Consider the following 20,937-nt stretch of genomic DNA (forward strand, 5'->3'; position numbering starts at 1 on the left):
TAGAAATTAATAATACATTAAGTAAGAAAAGTTACAGTACTTTATTGATACATATTATCTCCAGGCGTTCGAGGGCCAAATAAAATGAAGTGGAGCTACATCTGGCTCCCGGATCTTGAGTTTGACACCTGTATCGTAGAGGGACTGTTAAGTAGGACGACATACAATACTAAATATATCCTGGTTCTTTAGATTTATGAGCTTGTTTGTCTTCCCCTAACACTGGGATGAAAATGTGTTCATTACATTTAATGAATAGAAAGCAGTTGGGTTTAAACACAGATATAGAATAGAAAAATGTTTGAAAGCTGTTAAACTGAACAACCCACACATCTTAAGTCCCATGTCTGCCCTGACAAAGAGCACTGGCAGTGACAAAGTTTGAAGGTGGGAGAGCATTGAAAAATTGCAGTTGATGTACTTTGCTATCTCCTGTCAAATGTAATTAAAAAAGTTCAGGTTGTGGCACACAGAAATAAGACTTATATAACCTGAACCTTGACCTCACCTATCTTGACCGACTTATCAGAGGAAATGGAAACTCTTTAGGTTATTTGCCATGTATGAAGCGCTGTGCAGTATATACATTTTTACTAGTCACCATTAGTTTTTTGTTTTTTTCGCGATATAGGGAAGTAACATTTCACCTTCCAAATGTGTTCCACAAATTGCCGACTTCATTAGTTTTGAAATTTGTGATCGTGCTTCCGAACACAATGAGAAAGGACGCAAAGAAAAAGGCTCCACTTCTGCTATCGGAGTTTTTGTTAAATCTGAAGATTTTGACCACTGATTTGCGATCACAGCCACAGGAGAGTCACCTGGCATCTTCAATCTTATTTTGATCAGTTGAGAGGCACTGATACGCTGAAATAAGGAGAGTTGGAAGAGCCGTTAGCCTCAAGCCAACGGCACCCTGCCGCAGTTCAAAGCGGTTGCCTAGCAACCAAAAGCTACGGCGAGTTTACAGCTGTTTTAAAGTGATTCCGACGTCGCAAAGTGATATAAGTTGACAGGATGACACCTCAAATTGATCTCTGAACGGCGCAAGGTACGAAATTGTTGAAAAAACAAGTTAAAAGTGCCGCAAGTTGCTAAAGAAGTAACTGCAGTTAAGACACAAGAGGCACTGACGTCAGCGACTGCCGCAATGCGAAAAGGTAAAGGAAAGATTGAAATCCCGAAACGTTCGGTGCCAGCTGACACAGAACACAAATGGGAACAAGATTTGAGGCTGGATACAGGACATGAGGGGAATCAAGGAGGGATACTACAAAACCTATTACATGAATTTAACGAAATGAAATAAAAATTGAAAGAATGGAGAGAAGAAATGAAAGAAGAAATTAATTAAATGAAAGAAGAAATTAAAGAAATGAAAAAAGAGCTGAGAAAAGCAACAACAGAACACAAACAAGGTGTGAAAAGTCTGCAGCAAAATATAGAAAATCTGCAAACTCAGAACAACACCAGAAATAATGAAGCCACTGAAATGAGCAAAAAAATGAAGACCCTTCAAGAAGACAACAACATGCTGAGGAATATCATAGATGAAATGGATCAGGATAAACGAATGAATGATATCATCGTGACAGGCACCGAATTAAACCAAGATCCTATGCGAAAGCTGTGAATAATGAAGGTGAACCAGATGAAATGGATATGGTCTCAGCAGAACAGCAAATGGTCAACTTTCTGCAATCAAAGGAAATTGAAATTGACATTAATACCATCGAAACATGCATCCCACTGAACGGAAGAAACAACAACGCCACTCCAGTCGTGCTCGTGAAACTCATAAACAGAAAATCTAAAATGGCATTGCTGAGACAGGGTAAGAAGCTGAAGGGAACACATGTGTACATGAATGAGCATCTCACAAAACGTAATGCTGGAATCGCCAAGAAAGCACGCAACTTGAGAAAGCAGGGAAAAATCCAGGGAACTTGGAGCGCCAACTGTAAAATCTACATCAAGCTGAATGGAAGTCCAGAAGCAAGAGTACTTGCTGTCCATGACATCAAGGACCTGGACAATTTTTAAAGTTTACACAGCTTCCACAACAACGATGATAATGGACTCTGACAGAAAACATGCACCTAAATTCAGCATGGACACTACTATGTTCCAAGGGACGACTAAACAAGAGGACCTAGATTCAGGATTGCATCCACCTACACTTATAGAGATTATTGAAACAACATCAAAGATTGTTGAACAAGAAAATATGGAACTAAAAAATGTCTGCATCAAAGATCACAAAAACCAGGATTTGGAAAATGATATAGATTCAGATACAAATGTTTTCTCCCACATCAGTAATAACTGTTTTTATGATACAGATGATCAATATAATAGCAACATTACATTTGATAACAAATTGTCAATTATTCATTTTAATAGCAGAAGCTTGTATGCAAACTACAACAACATTAAGAACTTTTTGGAACACATCAATGAACCCTTCAAAGTGATTGCTGTCACAGAAACATGGATTAATGATAAAAAAGGAAGAGATTTTGATCTGGAAGGATATGAACTAAACTACATCAACAGAACCAACAAAAATGGAGGAGGAGTAGATGTGTACGTGATGAAGAACCTGAACTACAAAGTGGTAAAAAACATGTAATTTGCTATAGATAATATCTTAGAATGAATAACCATTGAAATATGTTGGGAAAAAAGCAAAAACATTTTCATCAGTTGTATATATAGATCACCTCAGTCAAGTATAGAAACATTTGAAGAATGGATCAAGGCTACTTACATGGACAATGGTCAAAGAATAATTTTCTTATGTGGTGACTTAAATATTGACTTATTGAACCCTAACAAGCAAAAGTCTATTGGGAATTAAATTATGGAATGGATTAGGCAAAGCAATCAAACAATGTACTAATATGATCCCCTTCAAGAAACTCTTCAAACTTAAAGTGTTTACAAAGTACAAAGAAGAAGAACCATGACAAACATTCTCAATTTATTTCATCCATCCATTCATTCATTCTTAAAGTAATCTTACTTATCTCATCATATGAAATATGACTTACTTCACCAATTATTATTATGAAATAATTACTATTATATATTTATTTATTTTTATTGTGATTACTTATGGAGATTATTGTGAATAAATTGTGAACAGGAAGTGAACAAAAAGTTTTAGCAACTGTTATGTAAAGAAAAGGGGTAGGATTAAATAAGCTGTGCTTCTTCCTACTCCTTTTCGAACATGTTGAAAAGAGAAACTGGAAATTGTGATGTATCATGTTGTATGCTTGCATGTTCGAAATAAACTCAAACTCAAACAAATACACAGTGCTGAGCACGGATGTGTGACACAAAACAATTTTCTTTCCGATGCGATACAGAGGAAAAATTCCGGCTGGTATCGGCAATATCGATCCGATACTCTGTGCAAATATACCAAATGTGTCTGGTACAATTAAAACATAGTGCATTTCAAGTGTTAGTGCTCTTGTGGAATCATCTTCAAATAGTATAAAATCACATAGATATTATATTGTCTTACTACATATTCAACTTTGTATGTAGTGCCTCCAATTACCCGACGATAAAAAAAGACTTACACTCGCTGTTTTATACTATTGAATGAAGAGTCATTTTCTTGAATAAACAAATGACAAACTGCACAATACTTACTTACTAGGGTTGTCCCGAAAGCCAATATTTTGGTAACGGTACCAAAATGTATTTCGACACTTTTCTAAATAAAGACGACCACAAAAATGGCATTATTGGCTTTATTTTAACAAAAAATATTATGGTAATATAAACATATGTTTATTATTGCAATCGAAGAACAATTTTGGCCTTAAATAAAATAGTGAACATACTAGACAACTTGTCTTTTACTAGTGACGCTGGTGAGCTATTGTATCGTCTTAGGGTGTGTTGTGAAGCATGTTTAGCTATTCCTCGTCCTGCAGTGATAATGTAGTTGTAAGAAACTTACTTTATTTGTCACCATGGAGGCCAGGATTACTGATTTAGAAGTAGCTAAAACACTGACGACTGCGTATGGATGTTAGCCTCTAGCTAGCTAGCCATGTCTTAAAGCACCTCTTCCTGAGGGCGTTTCAGTGTTATAACTTCACTTTTATCTTTAGTTTTAGGCCAAAATGTATCCGTTCTCACATTTATGTCTACACACCGTGTCTACAAACCCCGTTTCCATATGAGTTGTGAAATTGTGTTATATGTAAATATAAACGGAATACAATGATTTGCAAATAATTTTCAACCCATATTCAGTTTCATACCATAACAATTTCATCCCATTTCCTTGTTCTCTTTAACAGAACAGTGAATAAATACATAATAAATAAATAATATACCATAGTAAGTAAACACATATTAAATACATAAATAATCTTTATCTCAAAACAAAAAAAAAAGGGTTCAAGATGTTCATCATAATTCTTGTTCTGTGTACTTTGTGAACACTTGTACTTTGAACAGTCTCTTAAACTGGATCATATTGCTGCTTTGTTGGATTTTTTTGCTTAATCCTTCTGCGGCAGGTTGTGGCTCTATGGTGGGTTTTTTTTGTTTTGTTTTTTCCCCCATGTAATTTTGCACCGGCCAGTGCTGCGTCCGCCTTTCTTGTTGATCACTTGTGTGGTCAGAAGCATTTTAAAATATGTCCCAACTCCTTCGTTTTTGTTGTTCAGTTGTGGGTTGCCAGGCAATCTGTGAGTTAAAGTCACAGTCGGACATGAAACTTTTCTCCACAAAACTGAAAAAGTGGCTTAAGTACAATCAGAAATGTAAGCACTAGAACTGGGTGTAGTATGCAGAAATGGGGCCAATTATTTTGAATGTATTTTTATTTTGTACTTGTCTTAATCCTTTTGTATGTGTTTTTCACTTCTCTCAACTTTTCTTTAAAAGCCTAACCAGGGACGAGGGTTGCAAATTAGCCTGTGGCTAGAAGTCCTTTGTACTTTTGACATTGGTTACCTATGGGTAGTGTTTAATTGTACTGTCCCTGTCAAATAAATAAATAAATAAATACATCAATCAATCAATCAATGCTTACTTATATAATCCTAAATCACGAGTGTCTCAAACGGCTGCACAAGCCACAACGACATCCTCGGCTCAGATCCCACATCAGGGCAAGAAAAAAACTCAACCCAATGGGATGACAATGAGAAACCTTGGAGCGGACCGCAGATGTGGGGACCCCCTGCCCCCAGGTGACCGGTGCAATGGACGTCGAGTGGATAAATAAATAAATGATAAATGGGTTATACTTGTATAGCGCTTTTCTACCTTAGAGGTACTCAAAGCGCTTTGACAGTATTTCCACATTCACCCATTCACACACACATTCACACACTGATGGCGGGAGCTGCCATGCAAGGCGCTAACCAGCACCCATCAGGAGCAAGGGTGAAGTGTCTTCCCCAAGGACACAACGGACGTGACTATGATGGTAGAAGGTGGGGATTGAACCCCAATAACCAGCAACCCTCCGATTGCTAGCACGGCCACTCTACCAACTTCGCCATGCCGTCCCTAGCATAATATTGTGAGAGTCCAGTCCATACTGGATCTAACATAATAGTGGGAGTCTAGTCCATAGTGGATCCAACATAATAGTGAGAGTCCAGTCCATAGTGGATCTAACATAATAGTGAGAGTCCAGAGACATAAAAACGGCATTTAGCTAGTTAGCCCCCTGGCTTTCCTTTGCTTATTTTATCAAATCTGTGCCTCCCGCCGGCCAGAGTTAAAGTTGAATATGTTAGAAAGCTGTCTTGTCGGAAATTACAGTTTTTTGGAACGTTGGCGTCCGTGTAAAAGTTGCAAACGGCCATTGTAAGCATTGAGCAGAATGGAGCAATGCACCCGTATTGTAATCAATAATCAATATCCTAAAACCTGGCTTGAATTGTCTTGCAAAATAGGAGTACCAGAATCAATCAATCAATCAATGTTTATTTATATAGCCCTAAATCACAAGTGTCTCAAAGGGCTGCACAAGCCACAACGACATCCTCGGTACAGAGCCCACATACGGGCAAGGAAAAACTCACCCCAGTGGGACGTCGATGTGAATGACTATGAGAAACCTTGGAAAGGACCGCATATGTGGGTAACCCCCCCCCCAGGGGAGACCGAAAGCAATGGATGTCGAGTGGGTCTGACATAATATTGTGAAAGTCCAGTCCACAGTGGATCCAAAACATCAGCGAGAGTCCAGTCCATAGTGGGGCCAACAGGAAACCGTCCCGAGCGGAGACGGGTCAGCAGCGCAGAGATGTCCCCAACCGATGCACAGGCTAGCGGTCCACCCAAGGTCCCGACTCTGGACAGCCAGCACTTCATCCATGGCCACCGGACCTGTGCAACTCCCCCTCCCCAAGGGAGAGGGGAGCAGAGGAGAGAAGAAAAGAAACGGCTTATCAACTGGTCTAAAAAGGGGGTCTATTTAAAGGCTAGAGTATACAAATGAGTTTTAAGATGGGACTTAAATGCTTCTACTGAGGTAGCATCTCTAACTGTTACCGGGAGGGCATTCCAGAGTACTGGAGCCCGAATAGAAAACGCTCTATAGCCCGCATACTTTTTTTGGGCTCTGGGAATCACTAATAAGCCAGAGATCTTTGAACGCAGATTTCTTGTCGGGACATATGGTACAATACAATCGGCAAGCTAGGCTGGAGCTAGACCGTATAGTATTTTATACGAAAGTAGTAAAACTTTAAAGTCACATCTTAAGTGCACAGAAAGCCAGTGCAGGTGAGCCAGTATAGGCGTAATATGATCAAACTTTCTTGTTTTTGTCAAAAGTCTAGCAGCCGCATTTTGTACCAACTGTAATCTTTTAATGCTAGACATATGGAGACCCGTAAATAATACGTTACAGTAATCGAGACGAGACGTAACAAACGCATGAATAATGATCTCAGCGTCGCTAGTGGACAAAATGGAACGAATTTTTGCGATATTACGGAGATGAAAGAAGGCCGTTTTAGTAACACTCTTAATGTGTGACTCAAACGAGAGAGTTGGGTCGAAGATAATACCCAGAACAAAAGTAATCAGCCATGCATCCAGCAGGCCACAAACCTCATCTATCATCAAGACCACTTCCATGTCTTCGAATCAGAGACTAAATTCGGGATTATCTTGAAATGGCCACTCAATGTGAAAGCCAGGCTACACCATCCAATAGCTACAGCCGCCCAAATGTCAATGGCTAATTACTAGTGGTAGCCTTAGCGTGGTTCCCAAGGTCCCATTTAATTGGCTATTTAGACCCGGGGAAATGGCACTGCCGGGAGGCCAGTCACCCCTGGATACCTGGGAATGAACGTTGTTACTTTCACAAGTAGAAGGCCAAGGTGGATTAATCAGTCAAGTGTGAGACAACAAGGTAATGGGTTTGAAGATTACAACATAAGTACGATATATCTCCCAAGGTTACAGCACGGAACCTAATGACCCGGGAAAATAGCACAAAAAAAAGAAGGTTAATGGAACCCGGTGTTGTGAAAGTTGAGTTAAATCAGCGTGGTGTTAATTGCGAAGTTCACACATTTAACTCGGAAAGGCATCCCGACCCATAAGAGGATTTGTGGAGACGGTATCACGAGCAAACAGAGCGGAAGAAGACAATGACGTGGCTGGAGGCAGGAGGTTAGGGAAAAGAGGTTTTCTTTTAAAGCACCAGCTAACTCTGAACCGGAATAAGAAGAATCCAAGCCTAATCACATTTCACCAAGCTGTGGTGCTAAAAAGAAATTAAAGTCACCGCTCCCAGAGCTTATTTTTGCTGTGTACACTCGCTGTCGGATTTTCAAAACACGGACATGATATTTTAGACGTGATAGCAAACTGCGTGTGATGTAATCACTTCTTGCTCTGTGGCGAGGATTATGGATTACACGTCGACAAGGAGGGGGGAACGTTTTGCATGCAGCACCATGGAGATTGTTGTCTTATTAGGGCTGTCAAAGTTAACACAAATTTAACCATATATATACTGGATATATTTTACATATATATTTTCATATATATAAATATATTTACTATATATATATATATATATATATATATATATATATATATATATATATATATATATATATATATATATATATATATGTGTGTGTGGGAAAGAATCACAAGACTATTTCATCTCTACAGGCCTGTTTCATGAGGGGTTTCCTCAATCCTCAGGAGATTTGAGGAAACCCCTCATGAAACAGGCCTGTAGAGATGAAATAGTCTTGTGATTCTTTCCCACACATACATATTACGCTCTACCACGGTATCGAGCACTATTTTTTGGATAATCTAATTAAGACATATATATATATATATATATATATATATATATATATATATATATATATATATATATATATATATATATATATATATATATATATATATATTTATATACAGTATATATATATTTATATTTATATATAAAATAGTGATTAGGGTTGTCTAGATACCAATATTTTGGTACCAATACCGGTACCAAAATGTATTTCGATACTTTTAGATATTTTACGATACTTTTCTATACAAAGGGGACCAGAAAAAAATTACATTATTGGCTTTGTTAAACATATGTTTATTATTGTAATTTAGTCCTTAAATAAAGTAGTGAACATATTAGACAACTTGTCTTTAAGTAGTAAGTAAACAAACAAAGTCTCCTAATTAGTCTGCTGACGTATGCAGTAACATATTGTGTCATGCATCATTCTATTATTTTGTCAACATTATGAAGGACACACTGTAAAAATGTATTATTAATCTACTTGTTCATTTACTGTTAATATCTGCTTTTTTTCTGTTTAAACATGTTCTACATCTACACTTCTGTTAAAATGTAATAATCACTTATTCTTCTCTTCTTTGATACTTTACATTAGTTTTGGATAATACCACAAATCAATCTGATACCAAGTAGTTTATAGGATCATACGTTGGTCATAATTTAAGTGTCCAGGGACGTATTTCCTGAGTTTATAAACATAATATGAATTTAAGAAAAAAAAAAAAAAGATTTTGTGCAAGAAAAAATATCGATGTAATCATAGTAGTATCGATGAGATACGCTTTTCTACTTGGTATCATTACAGTGGATGTCAGGTGTAGATCCACCCATGGCATTTGTTTACATGTTGACGCCAGTGAGCTATTGTATCCTCCTAGGGTGTGTAGTGAAGCATGTTTAGCTATTCCTCGTCCTGCAGTGACAATGGTACTTGTAAGAAACGTACTTTATTTGTCACCATCGAGGCCAGGATTAGTGATTTAGAAGTAGCTAAAACGCTGCCGATTGCGGATGGATATTAGCCGCTAAGTAGCTTGCCATATTTTCAAGCACCTCTTCCTGAGGGTGTTTCAGTGTTATAACTTCACCTTTATCTTTAGTTTTTACACCAAAATGCATCCATTCTCCTTTTTCTGTCTGCTTGTAAATACTGCGTGTGTGTGCGCTGCCGAACATGCTCCTCTGCTCGTAAAACCAGCAATGTCATGACATAACGATGCGCCGTCATGCCTGTAAAAAAAAATATATGGCAAACCGGTACTTTTCAAACAGAGTAAAGTACCGTTTTTGATTCATTAGTACCGCGATACTATACTAGTACCGGTATACTGTACAACCCTAATAGTGATTAATCATGATTAATTATGAGTTAACTATGGACAAAATGTGACTAATCGTGATTAAATGTCGTTGCATTTTTTTCAACAACATTGAATAAACTTTATATTTTTTGTTAATGTATTTGTTATCTATCACGTAGGGGTCGCATCTTACTGTGTGGGTTGTTCTCTCGGGATGCAGACGGAGAACACAAAGTGTGCAGGTAGGATATGATTTATTGCTCATAAATCATACACGGTAATACAAGCAGACTGAAAACAAACAAAAGGGATGTGTGCTGAACACTAATCAGAGGCCGGTGAAACCAATCAGCACCCATGGTAACCAAAACAAACCCAGGGGTGCACAAAACAAGAACTAAGGGAGGTCCCCCCTTAAAGGACAAATTCCAGATGTTCCTTGAAAAAAAAAACTAATAGACAGTTCAAAAGTCAGGGTAGGGCGGAGGGAGGACTTGTTAGTGGGTCGCCAGGCCAGGTGTCCCCGAATCCACCGAGGAAAAGTCAAGTGGCGGTGGCAAGTGGAACGCCGCTGCAGCTGGCGAGGCGTCCGACCATGGAACGGCCACATTCGTGGCCGTTGAGAAGGTGGACGCAAGTGACGGCAGAACCTCAGCAGCCTTTGAGTCCTACACCCAAGTTGTGGGCGTCGCTGCTGTCTGCGCCAAGGGCGTCCATTAATTGGCCACTGAGGGCACTGCGTGCGGGCGCCTGATGGCCGCTAGTGCTGCAGGCCAGCTGGAGGTCGCGGTGGAGACAACGCTGGAGATGAGGACAGTGCAGTGGAACGGCCCGCTGGAGACGAGGAAGACTGAGGCACCCCTGTCATTACCAGAGGGCGACAGCGGAGTGACGTAATCGGCGCCAGTCTCCATTTGGCTCACAGCCCAGTCTGTGAAATGTTTGGCAAAATGAGTGATTGGATTACCAAACATCGGCGGCAAGGTTGACTGGGTTGCTTGTACAAACCCTGTTTCCATATGAGTTGGGAAATTGTGTTAGATGTAAATATAAACGGAAAAATTACTAATGATATATTGCTAACGATGGATTCTGATCCGTCATCTATGTTGATGCTTCTTGATCTTAGCACTGCTTTCGATACCGTCGATCATAATATTGTATTAGAGCGTATCAAAACACGTATGTCAGACTTAGCCTTGTCTTGGTTTAACTCCTATCTCACTGACAGGATGCAGTGCGTCTCCAATAACAATGTGACCTCGGACTATGTTAAGGTAACGTGCGGAGTTCCCCAGGGTTAGGTTCTTGGCCCTGCACTCTGTAGAAGAAACATGCTGCCGCTAGGCGACATCATACGCAAATACGGTGTTAGCTTTCACTGTTATGCTGATTACACCCAACTCTACATGCCCCAAAAGCTGACCAACACGCCGGATTGTAGTCAGCTGGAGGAGTGTCTTAATGAAATTAAACAATGGATGTCCGCTAATTTTTTGCAACTCAACGCTAAGAAAACGGAAATGCTGATTATCGGTTCTGCTAGACACCGACATCTATTTAATAATACCACCTTAACATTTGACAACCAAACAATTACACAAGGCGACTCGGTAAAGAATCTGGGTATTATCTTCGACCCAACTCTCTCGTTTGAGTCACACATTAAGAGTGTTACTAAAACGGCCTTCTTTCATCTCCGTAATATCGATAAAATGTGTTCCATTTTGTCCACTAGCGACGCTGAGATCATTATTCATGCGTTCGTTACGTCTCGTCTCGATTACTGTAACGTATTATTTTCGGGTCTCCCTATGTCTAGCATTAAAAGATTACAGTTGGTACAAAATGCGGCTGCTAGACTTTTGACAAGAGCAAGAACGTTTGATCATATTATGCCTATACTGGCTAACCTGCACTGGCTTCCTGTACACTTAAGATGTGACTTTAAGGTTTTACTACTTACGTATAAAATACTACACGGTCTAGCTCCAGCCTATCTTGCCGATTGTATTGTACCATGTGTCCCGGCAAGAAATCTGCGTTCAAAGAACTTCGGCTTATTAGTGATTCCCAGAGCCCAAAAAAAGTCTGCGGGCTATAGACTGTTTTCTATTCGGGCTCCAGTATAGTGGTACTTAAAATATAGTGTTGTTATTGTTGAACTGTCAGTGGCACTCACTATAAATACCGTATTTTCTAAGGCGCACTGTCAATAAGTGGGTCTATTCAGGTCTATTTTCATACAAAAGGCGCACCGGATTATAAGGCGCATTAAAGGAGTCTTATTATTATTATTTTTCTTTTTAAATGTAAAAGACTTCCTTGTGGTCTACATCAATGGTCCCCAACCTTTTTGTAACTGCGGTCAACGCTTGTAAATCTGTCCTACGGACCGGGGGGTTGATATATAATGTAGGAACCAAAAATATTAATAACAGAAAGAAATAACCCTTTTGTGTGAATGAGTGTGAATGGGGGAGGGAGTTTTTTTGGGTTGGTGCACTAATTGTAAGTGTATCTTGTGTTTTTTATGTTGATTTAATAAAAAAATAAAAAAATAAAAATGTTTTTTTATTTGTATGTTTATTTTTTTAATTTCTTGTGTGGCCTGGTACCAATCGATCCACGGACCGGTACTGGGCCGCGGCCCAATGGTTGGGGACCACTGGTCTACATAACATGTGATGGTGGTTCTTTGGTCAAAATGTTGCATGGATGATGTTTTACAGATCATCTTCAGGTCGCTTTCTGACGGTCTCTTCAGGATGCGCCGTTTTGTGGGTGGTCTTATTTACGTGGCTGACCTTCGGCAGCGTCTTCTCCCCGTCATCTTTGTTGTAGCGGTGTAGCGTGCAAGGACGGGAGTGGTAGAAGTGTCAAAAGACTGAGCTAACTGTTTTAATGACATTCAGACTTTACTTCAATCGATAATGGAGCAGCATCTCCTCATCCGTGGCTCACTAGTGCAACAACGCCCGAAATGTGTCCCGTGAAAAACCGTCGGACCAGAACTCTAATAACTAAAGTTCCTTGGATGGATAATGTAAACTCACTACACCGGTATGGTTTAGTGCTTTCATGGCGAGTCTACTAACAGATATAAGTAAGAACTTTACACTACTTTATATTAGAAATGGCAACAGCTTATCAAAGATGTACTAAATCATTTTGATCGATTTTTAAGCGCTGTGTGTAATGTCCTATATTTTTAATGGAACATATAACATTTTGGTGTTGTTTACTTGAGTCATATTGCAGTCTACACATATCTCTTATGTGTGACTGCCATCATATTGCAGTCTACACGTATCTCTTATGTGTGACTGCCAATTACTGGTCACACTTATCATTTCACCACGTACCAAATAAAATAGAGTCAAGGTCGGTAAGCACAACCAAATATATTCCGTACATTAGGCGCACCGGGTTATAAGGTGCACTGTCAAGTTTTGAGAAAATTAAAGGATTTTAAGTGCGCCTTATAGTCCGGAAAATACGGTACTTTATATATAGTGTTGTTATTGTTGAACTGTCGGTGGCACTCACTATGAACACATTGAAAAAAAATACAGTTGATACATGTGATCGGTATCGGCAGATCTCATGATCAGAATCAGAAAGATAAAACCCTGATCGAAACATCTCTAGTATAAAAGAAAGTGTCTGAATTTAAACAAATGTAAACAAAACAAAAACATCACTCACATAGTGATAGAATTATGAATAATATAATAGGTGGTCGACCACAAATGACAATAAAAAAAAAATCTTAAGGATAGACTATTTAAATCCACATATACTTTTCACTCTCTGGAGAGGACTGTTGGAGTGTGTGTGTGCCAAACACACACACTTACACACACATGCATGACCAGATGACCCTCGCCTGCCCACCATTTTCTCCCTTGACAATAACTTACTCAACGGTTAAGTGCACCTTTAAATACATCCATGCATAATGCTGCGAGTGTGCTTTTATTTGCAGTCGAAAAGGAAAAAGCAAACTCAACGAAAAACGAGAGGTAAGACAATTCCAAATCTCTCCAAATATCGAGGAATCCTTTGAGTGTATCACGTCCAAACTGTATATTGTACCACTTTTTTTTCTCACAACTTTGATATTTAAAATGTTGTACACGCTTACCGAAAATAAACATTTCAATGTAATTTTAATGCACCACTAACTTGTAATATAGAGGGACTCAAATCTGTTATTGAGCCATTTGTGGCGTCATGGCTCACGTAGCTGACTCACTGCCATTATCATAATTGCCTTGCAATGGAATTTGTTATGGGTCACACTCCTGCTGCTTCTCTTCCTGCTGTGCGTCCTGACAAGTGCACCACGGGCCACGCCCACAGACGCTCTCTCTCTACTGTGGGCGCACCTCCTCGCGCCTGCAGTCAATCTGTAATCTACACACCTGCACGTGATGAGCGATCTGCCTTCAAAAGCCAACTCAACCTGAGATCTGACGCCAGAACGTAGCTTCTCGTACCCAGTACAGTAAGCCCACACGTCTCTCGCTCTCCTGCATGTGCATTCTCTCTCCATGTGCTTCCTCCCGTCGTGCTCATCGTCTCTTGTGTTGTGTCGTTCTCCAGCTCCCCTTCGTCCTTCCTCGTCGTCAAGCTGTGTGTCTTGTCACCTTGGACCCCCTGTGGATTCCCCCTTGCCTTCCTAGATTTCGACCCCACGCCTGCCAACTGACCACGACGACGCGCTCCTGTCCTCGACATCCGCCTGTCCTCCAACACTCGAGCCTGCCTTGCCCTTATTTGGACTTCCGCCTGGATCTCAACACGCACCCTCGACACACTCTAGCAACCACGCTCAGATAAGTCTCACATTTAGTCACACTACATCTCTTTGGTTTAATTACACATCTCACCTACACACAAAGCTGTCAATAAACACGCTGACAGCTAACGACGTCATTGTCTCTCTGTCGTCTTCTTCTCCCGCTATCCTGTCACAGTACGTTCTGGCCATGTCAGAACCAGACGGCAAAGACATGACACGTACCCCGCTCACCTCCATAGCCTCCCCTGTACCCAGTGTCACAGTCATGCACACGACACTCCAGCAGCACCAAGAGCGCTTTTGTGTACTGGAAAACAAGCTAGATGCTGCTTTTGCTAACATTTTAGTTCGACTGGAATTGATTTCTCCAGGCTCCTCTGCTCCGCCGGCGTCTGAGCAAGTTACCTCTGCCGCTGCAGCCCCCATGCTTCCCCCTGCTTCCTGCGAGCCAAAGATCGCTAGTCCCAGAGCCTTCGAAGGGGATTTTGAACTTTGCCGTGGCTTCTTGGTCCAGTGTGACATGGTTTTACGTCACCAGCCCTCTCGTTACACTTCTGACGGGGCCAAGATAGCCTTAATTTTTTCACTATTGTCACGAAGGGCCCTCCAGTGGGCCACGACAGCGGTTGACCACAACATTGGCCTCAGCACAAATTTTGTGTTCAAGGCAGATTTTGATCACCACGCTGATGGAGGAGAGGCCGCCTCACGTCTTCACTTCCTCCAGCAAGGCTCTCTGTCTGTTGCAGACTACACCCTCGAGTTCCACACCTTGGCCGCTGACAGCGGGTGGGATAATAAGGCCTTGTTGAGCGCCTACCGTCGGGGCCTCTCCGACAAAATCAAGGACGGATTGTTGCGAGACCGCCCGGCCACCTACCATGACCTCATCCAGTTGGCTCATGGACCAGAGGCTAAAGGAATGGGCAGCGGAACGAAGACTCGCAGCCTGCGAGAGGACCAGATGGCCGGTGTGGGAGAATCGGACCACTTCCTACTCCCCTACTGCTCCCAGAGATCGGGCTGAAGGCGCCCCCTTGGTGGACCAGTCTGGGTTTTTTCCCGCACCTTCCAGAGGGGTGGAACCCATGCAGTTGGGCAGGACACGACTTGCCGCTAAGGAACGGGAGAGGAGGTTCCGGCAGCGCCTCTGCCTCTACTGTGGTTGTGCGGGTCACATAATCCAGACCTGCCCCACACGACCAAAAGATCAGGCTGACTAGTAAGGGGAGTACTAGTGAGCCATACCACCTTTCCCCAGGGTCGCAGTGACCCTGGCAGTCTCTTCCCAGCAACTTTATCTTGGGAGTCAAAGAGTCTGAGGGTGGGAGCATATTTGGACTCAGGTGCAGATGAGATCGGGATTGAACTTCCGCCCCTGGAGAAGTCCTTACCAGCTCAGGCCTTGGATGGGCATCCTCTGGGACCTATCACCCACCGTACAGCACTGGTCACACTAACCCTGGCAGGCAACCACACGGAACAAATCAGCTTTTTGATCCTCAATTCCCCCGTAGCTCCTCTTGTCCTCGGCCGCTCATGGGTTTGCCAGCACGACCCCCATATTTCCTGGATTTCAGGGAGAATCCTAGCCTGGAACACGGCATGTCATGCTAACTGCCTCAAGGCAGCAGCCCCCGTCTCGGAGAACCCCAAGCTCGAGTCATCCCCATCCGACCTGTCTGGCAGGCCACAGCCCTCCTGCCGGCCTCTTACACCCTCTTTCCATCCCCAGTCGACCTTGGTCCCACATTGCTGTTGATTTCATCACAGGGCTTCCCCCCTCTAGAGGTAACACCACAATCCTCACCATCATCGACAGGCTTTCCAAGGCAACACACTTTATTCCATTGCCCAAACTCCCATCCTCTGCTGAGACGACGGACTTGCTGGTCCAGCATGTGATCAGGATCTACGGGATCCCCTCCGACATTGTCTCTGATCGTGGCCCCCAATTAATTTCTCGGGTCTGGCAGGCATTCTGCAAGGGGATTTGGGCCACGGTTAGTCTGACTTCCGGCTACCACCCCCAAAGCAATGGTCAAGCAGAGAGGGCCAACCAGGGGGTGGAGACCATGCTGCGCTGTATGGCTGCGCAACAGCCCAACTCCCGGAGTAAATGTATTCCATGGGTGGAGTATTCTTTTAACTCCATGACCTGCGCAGCTACTGGTATGTCCCCGTTTGAGTGCTGGCTGGGGTTTCAACCTCCCTTGTTTCCCTCCCAGAAGATCGAGGTGGCAGTTACTTCCACCCGGGTCTACCTGAGACGATGTCGCAGAGTGTGGAGGTCCACCCGTGCTACCCTATTGAAGGCGTCTGAAAGGATGTGTCGCAACGCCAACCGGCGTGGATTTCGACCCCACGCCTGCCAACTGACCACGACGCCGCGCTCCTGTCCAATTTTTGAAGTGGAATTATTTCCTATTCTTGCTTGATGTACAGCTTTACCATTGTGTTGTCCTCATTTCCTGTATACACCCCGTGTCCTCTGGGTCAAAATGACCCGTCTTCACAAAACCCCTTATATAAGCAGCTTAATTGAATTTAAACACCAAATTTCATCTTGCTTGAAGAAACAACTTGTCATTCACCTCAAAATGTGTGAATAACTGAGTTTTCCCTCTTCACTTCATTTCTATAGCTTAAGAAAAGCAAAACATTTGCGTTTTGAATGCATTTTTATTCATCCCAATGACTCAGTTTCTTTCTTTACTTTCTCTAGTGAACAATTGAAGACCATGTACAATACAAAAATATGAAAAATAACATAACACATTCAACTAATTAACTAATTTACTAACCCTAATTGGCACATGTATGGCAGTATGCAAGTGTGCAGCATTTGCATATATATTTCTTATACCTGCAGCACACAGTATGTGTGTTATAGTCCTTCTTTTGAGGGCAGGACTGACATCTCTTCCTCTTACTTGCCCTAGCTGGGGAAGTGACTGTGGTAGCTGGATCCTCAGGTTGATCAGGAGCTCCTGCACTCTGAATAGCTTTTACAACTGCTGCTGAGGCTTCTGTGCGGGGGACATGCTTCCTTCTTTTAATGAGTGGAATTGCAAGTGCCTTTCCAAGCTTCTCCAGGAACACCTTCTCCTCTTGTTCTGCATACGAGACATCCAGGTCGGGTTGATCTCTCTAAATCACAAAGGCATTGTAGGAGGAAACATCAATGATGTTGTGGAAGATGACCAGGGGCCAGCGGGCAGTCATCCTTCTGCAGCTGTATGTTCCAATCACCTTATCTAGGTTGTCCACACCTCCCTTGTTGCGGTTGTAGTCTAGGATGATGACTGGCTTCCTGTCCTCACGATCGCTAACATCACCATCTGTGTGCAGTGTGCTAAGAAGAACTACATTGTCCCAGACCTCTCTTATGACTGTCATACGTCTCGCTGGTCTTGACTCACGGTCATCAAATTGTATCAGTCTTGAGTAGGTGTGAAAGAGTTTGAGTGGCATTGTGGCTCGGATAATTGGCCTTCCACTCTCTGCATCCCATAGACTAGATGCAACCTCACCTCGTGACCTGTATTGCTGGCTAAGATTAGCAGCCCTAAGTAGGCCTGCAGGTCAGTCTCATCCATCTTTTTCCAGCTGTCTCCATATTTGCGAAAACCCTCCAAATTTGTCATCTCCAGGATTATTTTTTCAATTGCTGGTGTGATAAACAGGTAGAATGTAGAGACAATGTCATGGGCATGAGAAACGGCATACCTTGTGGGTCTTGGGGTCATCTTTATGATAGTTTGTTCTGCATGCCTGCCTTGTTGGTCATATGCTGCTGAGGACCATGTTATTTTGCCATTTTTTGAAAGGAAAGTCTCTCTTTCAGCTTCAGGGTTTTCTTCTTCTGAAGATGATTCATCATGCTCTGGATTGTATTCCTCCCCATCTTCTTCTTCTGATACATCCTCCACTTACTCTTCTGAATCAGAGTTGTCTTGCTGGACATCTGAAAAAATCAGCTCTAGAGTCTCTTCAGCGGTATAACGCACACTCATGGCTTCAGAACAGACAGAATGCGGGGCCCTGTGTTCTGCAGCACCTTTATAATCTCTGGAAATCCACAGAAAAAGAGCTTTGCTACTGATGGACTTTAACAACTAAAACATTGTAACATTCTGTTATGTATAAATAACTCTGTGACTTTGATTTCAACACTTTGTGACTCACGGGTCATTTTGACCCGAAGACCACCTTTGTACATTTTTTTTGTACAGCTTACATGGAAATGTGAATAAAAGCAACATTTCACATTTTCTACTGTTGGTGCCAATCTAGGAAAAGTCATAAAATTTCAAGTTTAAAAAATATCGTTTATATCATTTTTTTTGTTTTTTAACACAGTGGCGGGTCAAAATGACCCGAGGACAACAGGAGGATTAAGTTGTTCAACAGTCTCCCTTCTGCTATTTTAGCCTTCATATTGCACCACACATTTTCAATGGGAGACAGGTCTGGACTACAGGCAGGCCAATCTAGTACCCGTACTCTTTTACTACAAAGCCACACTGTTGTAACACGTAGCTTGGCATTGTCTTGCTGAAATAAGCAGGGGCGTCCATGATAACGTTGCTTGGATGGCAACATATGTTGCTCCAAAACCTGTATGTACCTTTCAACATTAATGGTGCCTTCACAGATGTGTAAGTTACCCATGCCTTGGGCACTAATACACCGCCATACCATCACAGATGCTGGCTTTTCAACTTTGCGCCTATAACAATCCGGATGGTTTGTTTCCTCTTTGTTCTGGAGGATATGACGTCCAAAGTTTCCAAAAACAATTTGAAATGTGGACTCGTCAGACCACAGAACACTTTTAAAATTTGCATCAGTCAATCTTTGATGAACTTGGGCTCGGCAAAGCCGGCAGCGTTTCCGGGTGTTGTTGATAAATGGCTTTGGCTTTGCATAGTAAAGTTTTAACTTGCACTTACAGATGTAGCGACCAACTGTAGTTACTGACAGTGGTTTTCTGAAGTGTTCCTGAGCCCATGTGGTGATATCCTTTAGACACTGATGTCACTTTTTGATGCAGTACCGCCTGAGGGATCGAAGGACCGTTATATCATCGCTTACGTGCAGTGATTTCTCCAGATTCTCTGAACCTTTTGATGATATTACGGACCGTAGATGGTGAAATCCCTAAATTCCTTGCAATAGCTGGTTGAGAAATGTTGTTCTTAAACTGTTCGACAATTTGCTCACGCTTTGTTGACAAAGTGGTGACCCTCGCCCCATCCTTGTTTTTGAATGACTGAGCATTTAATGGAAGCTGCTTTTATACCCAATCATGGCACCCTCCTGTTTACAATCAGCCTGTTCACCTGTGGGATGTTCCAAATAAGTGTTTGATGAGCATTCCTCAACTTTTCAGTCTTTTTTACCGCTTGTGCCAGCTTTTTTGAAAAATGTTGCAGGCATCAAATTCCAAATGAGCTAATATTTGCAAAAAATAAAAAAGTCTTCCAGTTCGAACGTTAAGTATCCTGTCTTTGCAGTCTATTAAATTGAAGATAGGTTGAAAAGGATTTGTTTCATTGTATTTTGTTTTTATTTACCATTTACACAACGTGCCAACTTCACGGTTTGTACATTGTATTGGATTGATATCAAAATTTGTAGTTTCCCCCAAAACCTTTGTAAAGTATCAAAACAACAGACAAATAAGTGATTATTGTAATTGAACAGAAGTGTAGATAGAACATGTTAAAACAGACAGTAAGAAGAAATTAACAATAAAATATATATTTTAATTCTCTAGTTTGGAAGTGACTAAAGAATTTATAAGACCCCATCCAAACAACTTTTCCTTCTAATAGTATAAATCAACTATAACCAACAAATAAAGTAAACACAGGGTCACATAACACACCTCCTGCTTATTGAACTTTGTGGACATTATAAAACACGTTCAAGCACTAAATATCATTTAAAATTACACTTGTATAAATCCACTACAGTGCAAAACACTCTGCACATTTCCCCATGTTTGGCGCATTTTAGCTGCTGGATATTTCTTATTGATTTCAAAACTTTAAGGAATAAAGAAGGGATGTGTTAAACGTTTACACACTCTTAATATTCAATGTTGTATTGTTCATACTTCGTATTGCATTGTTTGCAGGGTCTGATGTGGGGGGTGTTGTTAAAGTTGAAGTAATTTGTTGTTGTTCAGTCTGTTATAACTTGCTTTTAATTAATGCAAACTGAAGTGTTCATTTTTGTACAAATGATTGTTATGTCACAATCAACGCTCTGCTGTGTGGCGAAAAAAAGCAATGTAATGTGTGACAACAGACACATGAGTGATTATTACATTTTAACAGAAGTGTAGATAGAACATGTTAAAACAGAACAAAAACAGATATTAACAGTAAATGAACAAGTAGATTAATAATACATTTTCTATCGCTTGTCTTTCATAATTTTGACACAATAACACAATGAGAAATGAAATGTTACTGCAAATGTCAGCAGCC

The sequence above is a fragment of the Entelurus aequoreus genome, linkage group LG06, assembly GCF_033978785.1.
Source record: "Entelurus aequoreus isolate RoL-2023_Sb linkage group LG06, RoL_Eaeq_v1.1, whole genome shotgun sequence".
NCBI lineage: Eukaryota > Metazoa > Chordata > Actinopteri > Syngnathiformes > Syngnathidae > Entelurus > Entelurus aequoreus.